Source organism: Triturus cristatus, chromosome 10, assembly GCF_964204655.1.
Source record: "Triturus cristatus chromosome 10, aTriCri1.1, whole genome shotgun sequence".
NCBI classification, from domain to species: Eukaryota; Metazoa; Chordata; class Amphibia; order Caudata; family Salamandridae; genus Triturus; species Triturus cristatus.
In genome coordinates, this window is record NC_140593.1 from 406,125,424 (window position 1) to 406,139,107 (window position 13,684).

The following is a 13,684-nucleotide window of genomic DNA, read 5'->3' on the forward strand; positions in this document are numbered from 1 at the left end:
GAACAAGTACCGTCTCCACAAGCATAAGCTCCAACAAAGTGAGCAGACCAGAAGTAGGACAATCAGTATTATATATACGCAATTTTATATATTATATATTCACCTAAAACACAGTTGAAGTCCATTTATCGTTACGAATGAAAACGAAAAACAATGAAATTTGCAAGTTGAGGACCACAATCCATAATTCGCACACCAAATGCAAAGCTCATGGCCTCATCTTGAATTAAACTTATACAATCACAAATGTTGTAAATCTGTTTACAGGTACCTTTACCAACTTGATAGAGACAACTATGAATGTAGTATCATTAATTGGTACGAGTGCGTGATGTACTTTAATTATATTTTGTGTTTAGGTGTTATTGGTATAAACATTTGAAGTCAGCATTCATTTGGTGTGCGAGATACGGTTTGCATGGCTGTTGTGCAAGTAATGGATTGTAGTCGTAACCATCACTTGCGAATTCCAGTAGATTTTAATTTTTCTCAGCGGTATTTTATTTTTATTTCAAACTTTTTTTATTAGGTTTTCAACACAGAAAGAGTGGTAAGCACCATAACATGGCATAAAATACTTTGTGTTTATCTGTTATTGTGGCTGAATCAATAGCGATTATACAAAGGAGAAGGTGGAAAAGCACTCAACAGGACATGGAGGATTCTAGTGGGCTCACTACAAGGTCGAAATTAAAACAAAGAGGCATAGGGGAAGGGGGGGGGATATGAGAGGTTGCCAAAATGTTATGTCTAAAACATACAGGCCATGAGGATAAGATGAGGAAACATGACAGAGTATATAGTCAAACATTAAATATCACCCTGAAGCTCGCAGTACAATTTGGTAATATCTCAAGTCACCAGAGTCACATGTCAACGGTGGGGAAACGTTTTTAAAGAGGCTTGACTAACTCCAGGTAGCGTTCCCGGTTGTTCCACAGGGACTTGCTGGCAGAGATCCAGGTATACTGGTTAGACATAATTAACTGTGTACCCCATGTGTAACTAAGACATTCCTGCCAGGCACTGCATTGCCTAGAGATGCTCATGAGGATAAAGCAGTCTTGTGAGGTAATGTGAACATTAGATCTAGGAGTAACTGCTCTTTTTGGAGTGTGTGTGGGGCTGAAGGGACTGCAAAACAAGAAGATATTCCGAGGAAGTTTCGTGTCCAAGATGTCACTGATAATGTTGTAAATTTTTTACCAGATCGTGTAAAGTGAAGGGCATTCCTAGAACATATGCCGCAAGTCAGCCATCCCAGGTTTAAAACTCCAGGTACTAGTAGACCAGGAGAAGCTAATCAGTGTGGAGTCGAAAATGTCCAATGCAGGATATGGAATTTGGTTTGGGCTAGACTGAGCACACTTTTCCTCTGGCAAGGGGATGCGCACAACCTCATCCAAACGATAGAGAGCAGGTAGGGTGACCCATCCTGGGACCACTCGGACGTCCATATCTGCTGAATGGCATTACAGAGAGATGAGGAAATAGGTCACAATTTAGAGTATATTTTGGAAGAAACAGGATCACTCCGGATTATAGCAAAAAACGTAGTCAAAGCAGCATCTTTGAAAGGGACTGACATATGCTTGGCAAAGGACTCTTTAAATTTGAGAAAATCATTGAAATCGGTGGGGCTAATGTATTTTTGGCGAATGTAAGAGGAGGAGAGAGGGGGGTGTTTGGAACCAAGGTCCCCTACAACAGAAATGCCCTTTGACCGACATGGGTCTCCTATTGAGAGTGTAGGGTCTAATCCAATATCTTTGTTGTGCCATATGGAGGCTCCAAGGGAGAGGAGAAATTTCACCTCAGAGAAGCCGGAGTCTAAAAACAATAGGACATGTCTAGAGTTTTTCAAAACAGGATTCATAAGGATGGGGTGGGTTTTGGAAATTGTTTTTAGCGATAGCAGGGAGAGGTTCTCAATAAGAATCTTCTCCAGGGTGAACCCCGGAGGGATGATAACCATTTCGAGCTTTGAGCTGCTAGAAAGGGAATTTGGTACTTCTTAAAATCAGGACGGTTAGCACCCCCTTTATACTTGGGCAGCCGTAGTTATTTTTTTATGGGAAATATGGGCTTTTTTTTTTGCTTTTTTTTAAAAAGAGTACCAAAGAAATGTATTGAGCAAACGGGCTAGGTTGGTAAAGAACTCTATTTAGGAGATAACTGACTATTGGGTTGATGACCATTTTGATCGATTCTCGTTTACCCCAGCAGGTGAGAAATTTTGGCAACCACCCATCTAGGAATTTTTCAAGCCTTTTGTGTAACCAATGACTCAATTACGTCTTACTGTTTCAATCAGATCTTCGTTGAACTCGAGACCCATGTATTTGAGAAAATTCGTCTGCCACGCCAAACACGAGGTAACAGGGGTTTCTGTGGTACAGAACATGTTAGGCAGACGAACTTCTGATTTATCCCTATTGAGTGAGTAACGCGATACCAAGGATTATTTGTCAATTTTAGACATAATTTCGGGGATAGCTAAGTCAGCATGGACGGTCACATCAGGCTGATAGCATAAGCAGCTGTTTTGAAAATACCCATCACCCAAACGATGTCCAATTAGGTTGGATCGCTCATTGAGAGACAGTAAAACCAGTTACATAGCACGGTCTGGTGCCCTGTGTAAGTGGGAATGGTTCTGATAGGACACGGTTGGTTCTCATTTTAAAACAGGGGTTAGAGTAAAGGGCCATTGTCATTGTTATGAATGATTCACCTAAACTGAAGCTCGACATGACAGCTCTTAGAAATGGTCATGTAAATGTATCAAATGCATTTACAGAATCAAGGGTTAGTGCTGCTACAGGGGAGGATTTGCACTTGGCAGGATGTAAGCTATGGCAATGGCCACTGGAATTATGCGCCTGTGTAGATTTTCGCATAATTATAGATTTGCCACGTTTGGCACATAATCTGCTGTATAATCTGCACATTTTTTTTAAAAAATGTTCCTAAATCAAACAGTTCAAAAGTTACTAAAAATGCAGTGACACGTGTTGTCGTTCAGTGGAAATCCCATTGCAAAGGTTGACTGTCACCTTTATGTTGCTTATTACTCTATTCCATGTGTTAAACTAGTACTAGTGAGATGCAACCAATGCCCATACAGTGTTAAGTTTAAAAATATCAAAATAATTAAGTAATACCATCACAAAATGTGCCAATCACACCACATATTTTGCCTTTTCTTGCTACTTAATTTACTCAACGTTGCCGCATAATTCCAATGGCCCTGGCTATGACCCTACAATCTAAAATGGTCATTGGAGAGCCTACCTTTTAGGAAGCCACATAGGTGCCAATCAGAGATGGTTATATTGCTTTGATTCTTTCAGCTAAGATTTTGGCATATAATTTACAGCCCAAATTAATCAGCTATTGTCCATAGTTTTTAGGATAAGTATGGTATTTTCCTTTTTTGGGAATAAGTGTAATTATAGCTTCCTCTGTGGTACCCTGGATGGATCCAGAATTGGCATAACTATGGAAGAGATCAAGAAGAGGAGAGCGTAGTTCATCTGAGAACTGTTTATACAAGCGAGCAAGGAGTCAGTCTGGACCAGGTGCTTTACCTAGTTTAAGGGATTTAATCGCAGATTGCAGTTCAGCTTCAGTGATAACCTCATTTAAGAGAAGTGGATGTTGGGATCAAGTCTGGGAATGTGGAGTTTACATAAGTAGTCCAGGTTATCAGTGGAATCGACTTGTTTTCATTGTATAGGTTTTTGTAGAAGTCTAAGAAAATAGAACATATTTTCAATAGATCTAGGTTTAAGTGGCCATCCTTATCTCTAACTGAGGTCATTTGGGAGCGATTATTTTTATATTTGAGGTAACAGGCTGAAACTTTCCCGGCGGAGTGGCCATCACAAATTTTTATTGAGGTGAATTTTGTAACCCAATGGCCTGCCTTGGTACTTAAAGTCTTGTTGTAATCGTACTTTTTGCGATTAAGATTGTCTAAGAGGATGATACCTTTCCCTGATTGGTGTAAAAATTCCAATTGTTTATTTCAGTTTCAAGAGACTTTATCCAAGAGTTTTCCGATTTATTGATACGGGCACTGATTCCTACGATCACTCCTCTAATAGCGGCCTTACAGGCATAGTAGAGAACTGGAGGGGAGCAGTCCTCCGATCTGTCATCCTTAAAAAATTTAACAATGCTGACTGAATTGTTGAAGTGTGTAGGATTTAGTCGAATTTCCGACTTACGTCTCCAGGATTTGTCAGAGGGGCCAGACACGGCCCAGTCCAGTGTGGTCAAGATAGCAGAGTGCTCTGAAATCAGTCTAGGTTCAATGCTAGAGTTGGAGATAGTGTCTAACAAACTAGCGAGAACTAAGAGATATTCAATACTGGACCACAATTGATTTGGGGGCAGGTGGAGATTGAGAGGGGTAAAAAGTATAATCTCTGTCATTCTGGTGTTGGAGGCACCAGGAGTCAGAGAGAATATTTAATACACAATTTGCAGAGCAATTTGTGAGAAGTGGAAGGTCTTAACTTAGATCTTTAGTTATGATCAATCGTGGGATCGAGGGTAAGCTTAATGTCTCCTCCCATTATCAGTCAGGTATAATTTTAATAACCCCGTTTTTTTCTTTTGTGTGGGTGAGCCGAAAACCTCTTCAATCCAGGGTGATTTTAAGAGAGTAAATGTCTTTGCCATCTAATTTGGTTTCTTATAAGAAGAGTAGATCACATTTGAATTTATAAGAGTATTAGAGAATCTTCTGTCTTTTAACTGGATGATTGAGTCCCTTAGTGTTCAAGGAGAGTAATTAAAGGAAGTTAGACATCATGAATATAGAAATAATCGAAAGCTGGATGTATTGTGGTTAGTCAAGCCCCCAGTGGGATGGAGTTTCGAGGACACATAGGTGCATGTCCACCGCGGCAAAGAAACAAATACAAGCATGTACTGCAATCTGTTATTACCATACCATTATCATACAAAAGGAAAAGCCAACTAAAAAAACAGGACGTAGGAAGAAAAGAAAGGGGAAAAAGTAACAGAAATAGAACCCACCAGCTTCAAAACCCCACCCACTCAAACCCAGAAAGAGCATAAAAACATCCAACTGAGCAGACCAGGCTGTAGTCACAAGGAGTAAAGGGACAAAAAAAAACAAGCACAAAACGATACCACAGCAGGCTGAGATGAATAACATAAAGGGCACAGTGATCCGATAGGGATTTACAAGAAACCAACATGATAAACCTATCAGTGCCAAATGTGTGAGTATAAGAAATTAAAACGAAATTGAATTGAGTTTCAGCATGGAGACAATTCCATCATAGGGGAATAACCACCATTAAGGAGTAACTCTCAAAGGTTTAAAACAACACCCAGGGTTCTAATCATAATAGAGGGCACAATGTGTGGGGAACACGGTGCAATATAGTGAAGCAACAAATACATATCTCAACTTAAAAGGAAAGACAATGTTGGCAAGTGAGAGAGAAAAATATTTTGATGGTTTATTACAACACTCCTGTATTGGAGGCAAAAGTGTCTATTTTAGCTTCCTGGATATTGCCCAGCAGTCGCAGAGGTCATAAAAAAGATGCATAGAACCTATGAAGGTAACTCAAAACCTAGCAGGACTAGCAATGGGAATGTTTGTGCGTCGCACTCTAGGCCGGAGGGATAAGAAGCCTTTCGGTACTTGAACTGTAGTTTTGCAATAGTCCTGTGATTTGGGAATCCGGTGGCATTCCCATGCGATGAATCGGTTTTTCTGTTTACATTTGTAACTATATCTGGACTTTAACTGCAAATTTTTAGTTGAAATTCTTGGATTTATCTAAACATATGTAAAGGTATAACAATGCCAACCATAAATTCACTTCATCCTATGGTTTTTTTCCGAGTGACTTTTTATTTTTTTAAATCAAATACTGCATACTCTAAAAAAACATTAGAATGCACACATCACACGTGTCCAATTATAAGGCACATATATGGCAATTAGCAACAGTACTAATCATTGAGAACCTAACGCACAATATGAAACCGACGTATACAAAACAGCAGTGATGCTGTCAATATGGCCACAACATTATACATCCAACACAATGGGTCACAAGACAATTAATAACGTAAAACTATAAACGAGACTCTGTGCTTCTCTCCAGTATAGTTCATATAGTCCAGTCAGTTGATATACCTCCACAACAACATTAACTCCAGTTAATGCACTAACATCACATGATGGGCAATGGGCAATCCAAATAACCCAGTTAGTACCTAAAATCTTCGGCAAGGCCTTTGCCTTCACCCATAAATATCATAATCGACTGAACAAGCAATTATTCAATAAAACACCTCTATTAAACAGCAGCAGAACCTCAAAAACACTGTATAAACCAAGCTAGACTATGGTCTGTGACAGAATCCTTTAAATCGTGCGAAACTTTTACCAAAACCAGGTACGATTAAAGGCCACATGAAAGACACAATCCACTCTACATAAATATGTTTAACATGATTTAACAAGACTAGCTACAGCAGAGAACATGTTGTAGTTGGCACTCGTAGATAGAAACACAAGATAATTACAATAGTAACGTGAAGCATCAGCATAGATATTATCCCAGAGAAGACATGATGAAGTAGGATCTAACCAGCAACATTTTAGGGAAAGTGTCCTAAAGAAATAAAAAAAGATCTGAAAATATGAATACCTGTCATTATTAGACAGCAGAATTTAGACCAGAACTATAGGAGTGACCGTAAATGGGCACAGTATTTTTACAATTTGAAGGTAAAGGGAAAAAGACAGAGAAACATTTTTTTTTAAAGTAACAATCTAATAGGAAGTCTACTGGATCATTGTCAATGTCGAACTACTACAAAACTAGACTGCTACCTTAGGCAAAGGAGATTTTATCTTGCATTCTCTCATGAATCCAACAGCTTTCCAAATGAAAAGGGAGCATTACTTGAGACGCATAGGTTAGGTCCAAGATTATTACAGCATTCATCATCAATGCAGGTAATGATCATGCATACTTTGGTATGGCTGCCAACCCATGAAAGATTATCATCTTTTTGCATTTACTAAAGCCACTAGTGCTAACAGCAAGCATAATAGAAGTACCATGGAAGACCAAATGCAATAAAGGAGTTTCCAGCAGAAAATCATGAAAGGTCCAGATAAACTTGTTAGTCATGGCAAAACAAAATTTGAGTGAACCAGAATATTCTCAATGTAGATAATTTGAGAGGGGCAAAAAAGACAACACTGTCCTATTTTGGTTTCTTCTAAGAAAGTACAACTCGGAATGTATTCCAAAATGTAAACACATATACAAACCCACATATACATACATTATACAGTGGAGGTCATAAATCTGTAGATGCAGTTAGAACCCAAGTATCATAGAAAGAGCGTTTTTTGGTTTGCTAATAGCTTTAGCACCGTTTGACAAATCTTCACGAAAATTTACACACACACAAAAAAAAAAATGTTATCCACCTCAGCTCCTTTTTAAATGTTTCGGGGTGATCTGTCAAGCAGGGGATCCAAAACGCATTTTTCCCCTGCAATTTCAATGGGGATTTTTGAACAGTGCTACAGTCCAAATGGTTGAACGGAATTACACCAAATTTGCCAGAAAGCTAGATCTGTACCCAGAAAGCGTGCGTTTTTAGTGATTTAATGTAAGTCTATTTAGTAGTTAGTACTGGAGAATTTAAGGTCCAAACTGTATGTATATCTGGACAGTTTGGTTTCAGTGACTCTCGGGGCGTCCCGCGAGCATATAACTTTAAATAATACAGCAATCAGATTGGCCATGGGCACCTCTTTTCTCATCAGCCGTCTCAAGCTTGCAGGAGAGAGAACTCCCCACAAGACATGGCAGAGTTGGTGCTCTGATTAGCTGGCTGCAACATGAGAATGGTTGTAATCCTCTTGTCCTGAAAAAATTTTATTTAAAAAAAGAAGAATGTATAAGTGGGCAGGGTACCAGACGCCCCAGATCTTGCGGGGTTGGTCTCAGACGGACCACCACCCCAGGGCCACTAGGATCCCGTGCTCCAGAGAGAGTTCCACAGGAATGGAAGAGTTGAGCTAGTGTCCGAGGGCTCTGAAAACCAATGGTATTGTATAGCAAAGCAAATGGCTTTAACTTAATAAAAGTCGAGACCTATTGCATTTTTAAATGCTTGTTCAAACAGGGAACCCTCCGTGAGAGCCTCACTTGAAAGAGAGCGCAGTCCATAGACGTGTGTGAATTCTTGATTACAGGTGGCAGTAAGTTGTGGTTAATAGCGCCAGTTGTTTATCTTTTTTTGTGACCTAAAAATTAATGCTAAATAATTCTAGTTAGGATCCCGTTGGTATTTAGGGCGTGAGGGTCTTACGTGCACATGCCTGGAAAGCGGCTGAATATCCTGTGTGACGTCTTCCACCTCCAGGCCATTTTTGAGTCAACAGTGCTTTGCATTCTGGGACTCGCAGTTCTGTTTTGGTTTTCATTGCAAACACCGGTTTATAAATCCAGCATGCAAAGTGCTCTTGCTTAAATAAACATCTAATGCTGGTTAAGGGCTCACCTGTATCTCAGCGTCACCTCTCACCTTGACACAGATAGTATTTGTGCAGTTTGTCAGCCTCTTGTATAAGACCATGGCTAATATTGTTTGCATATTGTGTTTATGTCCATTTTTCCAACGTTAGCACCCCTAGAGCAGTATGTTCCTAATAAAACTAGCACCAAGGTACGCAGTGCGACGTAACCGCTCAGACACGGGGCTGGACACAGTTGTCCCTTATTTTGTAACGGGCACTGGTGAGTGAATGGGCACAAGTGTAGCGCGCTCCCATTTTAACACTAATGAATGGGTATAAATGGCTCCACATACATTACATGGTTGTAGCAGCCCAGTGCATTATTGGAATTGTAGTCTCCCTGAGCAGCACAAACGACAGACTGCGCCTAGAGGGAGCAGCTAAGAGGAGCCAAGCTTCCTTGAACTTGTGGCAAAAAAGTACGAGAATTAATGTATTAATAAGGGTTGGAATCCCAGCCAGATAGGTGGACGGCGTGGTTTAGAGAGGATGGGCGAGAAAGCACAGCTCATGAAATACTAAGGCTGGTGGAACGCAGCACGCTAGTGAGAGGCTCACGTGTTCAAGCTGTAGCCAGTGTGAAAAATATAGTGCGTCCGTCTCACGCTGCGAGTAAAGCATCCAGCCCCCGCGTGCACATCTTCTGTCCGTCCGCGTGCACATTTGGAATCCGTATTGATTCCAAAAGGCCCTCGCATGGCAAGAGCAGCGCATGCGCGCTGCTAACGCCAGGCGAGACCTATAAAGAAAAGGAGGGGTTGTGAGTGTCTGTGGTAGATTACCCATGTACAGGCTGTTGACCCTGCGGGTAACGACCACCGTGCACAGCCAAATATGTGTGCGGTGGGGATGTTGGCACCCACAGGGTGGGCACAGGGATTTGCTGCAGTCCGGACCCTGCAACTAACCCCATGCCAAAGGTCATGCGCAGGACAGATGTGCGTGCAGGGGTGGAGGGTTGGCTGACCCACTGGGTTTAGGCTGCCTGAAAGATGGAGAGGGGCGGGGGGATAGGGCACAAGGCCTACAGCCAAAGGCTGTGCTCAGCAGGGGTTGGCATACTTATTTATGGCAATAAAATATTACTGCACGTTTTTTTTTAAACTAGAAATTTACTGAAAACGCAACGTTTAAAGTGACTTTATAGTTTGGTGAATACGTCAGTTTAAACGTAACATTTTAAACTTTAAAGTAAACAACACTGAATTTCACCAGTTATAGTTATTTCAAGTAACTATAACTCGCGCCCTCAACATGCACCGCTAATGACATTACATCACTCAAGACATATTCTATGGCATCACTGATAACCTCTGAAAATACATCGATGATAACACTGCGCATGGCGGGGGCGTGAGATATAGTTACTTGAAATAACTGGTCAATTTAAGGGTGTTTTTTAAAATGTTTAAATATTACGTTTTAATTGACGTTTCAAACTCACTAGAAAGCCTCTCTAACCTTTGTATATACACACACAGCTGTTGTCCCATGCAATCCACGGCAAACAAGAAGCGGCACACCGATTGAGGTCATTCCACCCTTTAACCGTGCTCAGTACCGATGCGTTTCGGCTTCACAGAATAAGTATAGACTTTTTTTTTCTGAACTTTAGATGGTCAGTCACATGCCTTCCCTCACAACAAACAACTGTTTTCTGTGGCCACATTTTTCAGAATAATTATTGCCTCTTCTAAAGGCATGAAAAATTGCTCAAAAAAAATGACCATCTAGATCTCTGCCAAAAAGTGTTAAAGACCTAGCAGGCGTAAAATATCCATCCATACCAATACTTGAGAGCACAAATCTACGGCGAAACTAACTAAAGTTTTAAAGCCTTCAACGTTACTCAACATGGTACAACCACCACCAAACATAGGCTTTCACCAAGCACTAACAAAACCAATAGGTCTGGCTTTCATATACTTAATGGACAAAGTCACAGACAATGCTGCTGGCACAAATGTGTACACAGGGAACGTGCATTGTGGCATATGTCCACAATTAGGGAACACATGTAGGAACACATTCACACAAAAAACAAATAGTACACACACTAGGATTATACACATTCACACACTCATCTCTGCAGGCAGGAATGCTGTTAAACGGCCAATACAACGGACTTAAAATTGTTAATCAAAACCGTCAAGGATTTATAAGCACTGTGGCACTGACCTGCTCTGTACAGTTAATTTTTGTCTGGGTATTAACAAAACATTACAGACAGATTCACAGTTTACTAGAAAAAATAAACCCATATGCTATCTTCCTATTAGACGAAAGAACAAAATAACAACAAGCTAGTCAAGAGAAGGCCCAATATTAAAAAGTGAAACATTAAAGAAAGTGAAACATATAAGAAAGAAGGAAAACAATCTAAAGCAATCGCACCGTTCTCTCTAAAGGAGAAATATGTTTTCCTCAGTTAATGAAAGGGTGCAGAAGAGAGCCCGCTTCTCATTTGAATTGAAGGCCAAGGTGTCAATATAGAAAGGAATAATTTTAAAAAGGTAGTACCGGTTCTTAGCCAAAGGCCAGTGCAACATCATCCAAGGAACTGACTGGTTTGTTTATACTGTGACTTGTTTACTAGAACCAGGAAGCCGGCAAGCCTGTTTTAGCTGTCATGGCTGATTCCAAGAATGAGAAATGTCCCCACAAAGCAGTAGAGAACTGAGGAAAATGGGTCTGAATTACATCAACCCAGCTATGTGCTTCCTTCATAAATTATCTTCAAGAGTTTGATTCCCTTTGAGCTCAGGAAGGAGATCTGCAATTTTCATTACAGCTCTTTACCAAACCTGGGCAGGAGAGGCATAACATGGATTGCTATAATAGTAATATTAACTATAAACAAGGGGAAACCCGTCAGGTGAGAAGGACCTAGGGTGCTTACTATTTCGAAAAACAATTGGTCCTTCAAAATCACTTTAGTATAAGAACAATAAATATAGCCCAGAATCAGTACTATATTGATTAGAAATGTCCAGCCGGACATGTAGATTTAATATTCAACTTAATAAATTGGCTGTACAAAAAACAGAATAGAGTGGGACACAGTCCTGTGTCCTTCAACAGACAAAACATTTAAAACATTCAAAAGACAATCACATTTTTTGAAGACTTTTCAGGCTAAACAACCAAGCCTAACGCCGATACAAAATAAAGGGGCAAGCTATTTAGAAGGTAAACAGTCATGCACAACTTTTAACTTATGTGTTTAACATGCATGCTGTTCAACAAGTCGACGACGTTTCGCTCTATTACAAGATATATAGATCATCATCAGGACTAATTAATGACAAGCCTGAGAACGTAATGCCTGTAATCCCATATCTCAGCTGAGATTTTAATGTTCTCCTTCCTTCCTTCTCCTCCCCCCCCCCCCCCCCCCCCCCCCCCCCCCCGTTCTTTCCATTTCCTTACAGGCATTACGTTCTCAGGCTTGTCATTAATTAGTCCTGATGATGATCTATATATCTTGTAATAGATCTAACTAGGGCGACGACGTTTCGAACCGCTCAAAAGCCTAACTTGGTGACAAAAAAGAATAATGCACCTGTTTCTCCAACAGGAATAGATGCTTCAGTCTGACTCAAGCAACCACTGTAGAGAGGAAGATGTTTTAAGACAAGAAGCACATCTCTTCAGCTTTGATGACTTTGAAAGCCCTCCATTTTGTGATTGCATACAGAATGAATTCGCAATGATTTTATGTTTTTCGTTTCTTTCTTTCTTTCCTTCCTCCCACAAACATTTTTCAATCCATTGGTTTAAGATTGTACGTGCCTTCAAAAGGATAAGTTTCCGGCACATCCACAAGGGAGCCCATAGCACGGGTCTCCGTTCTGCACCAGGTCCTGAAGAAAGCCCGCTAGACCCTTTTGGGCTGACGAGGGCTGAAACATGTCGACCTTTTTTGGACACAGTTTTTAACCAGTGCACTTGACCATAATCAGTCAGATACGTGCACAACGATAATACTTTTTTATCTTGGTCTCGAACCCAGTACCAATAAAAATATCTACTGGCTTTACGAGAATTTTTAATACACATTTTTCCTCTATCACGATCACCTCACCCTTCTTTTTGATTCACGATCACTACTGTGACAACCAGTGGTTAAAGCCTCCGGGTGGAGGAAGCATTGGATTGACCCAATGATTATGCGATCACGTTGAAGACCACATTCAGCGGAGAATCAAGATATACCGCTAATCTCGATCCCAACTAAACGTGAATGAGGGTTTCTTATACGGTACAATGTACTGTCCATGCAATACCCTGGTTTCCCAGGACCAGTGATCCACTCTACAATTGATTTTTTTGACTTTGAAAGCCCTCCATAAAGTGCTCCAGAACTAGAGGTCGATTGAGGAGTCCGCGCCTCTGCTGGCATCCACTGTGACGTTCACAGAATTTAGAAATGATGAATTATTTGACAACAAACAAGGACTTTCAATCTGCAGGCTAGTGCAGGCCTTTTCTATATCTGCGTCACCAATGCTAAAAGCAGATCTCGCCAGATCTCTATGCCACACCTTAACTTCAAAGCGGTTTGTATTGAAACGCTGCACATTAAACAAAATGGAAGTGGGAAGGACAATGGTATTAATATTAAAATTAAAAAAACTTTAGAAAAAAAATGCAGAAGCTAGCGCTCACTGATCTTCTTCCTGTTTTGGTTATATATTTAGTTTCATTGAACATGAATGAAATACACAAGCAACGATTCCCTCCTAAATGCCAAATTTACATTGCATATCTAGATACAATTGCAAAAAGGTCATTACATTTTTTTTTTTTTTTAAAAGACCGGCTATAACACAACTAGTTATTAGCCAAACTTTTCGATGCAGTAAATGTAAGTTCCCTTGAAATTCAACAAAAAAATGCAGAGCCCCAAAGGCAAATTTTTCATAGTTACATGCATATCCTCTCTGCGACTTGACAACTGCATATAAGCAGACCAAAATGAGGACCTGATGAATAAGTCAAAGTACATTTATGGAACATGAGTATTCCAAGTAACTGGATCTTCCAGGTATCAAGAAGATGGCAATTTAGTTTTTTCTACAGATA

The 13,684-nt window shown here is 40.3% G+C and overlaps 1 protein-coding gene across 5 annotated transcripts in view; it reads right to left on the minus strand.

The window, feature by feature from the left end:
- ARHGAP21 (Rho GTPase activating protein 21) overlaps positions 1-13,684 on the minus strand; it is a 442,217-nt gene that overhangs the window by 410,601 nt on the left and 17,932 nt on the right. The window lies entirely within an intron of this gene.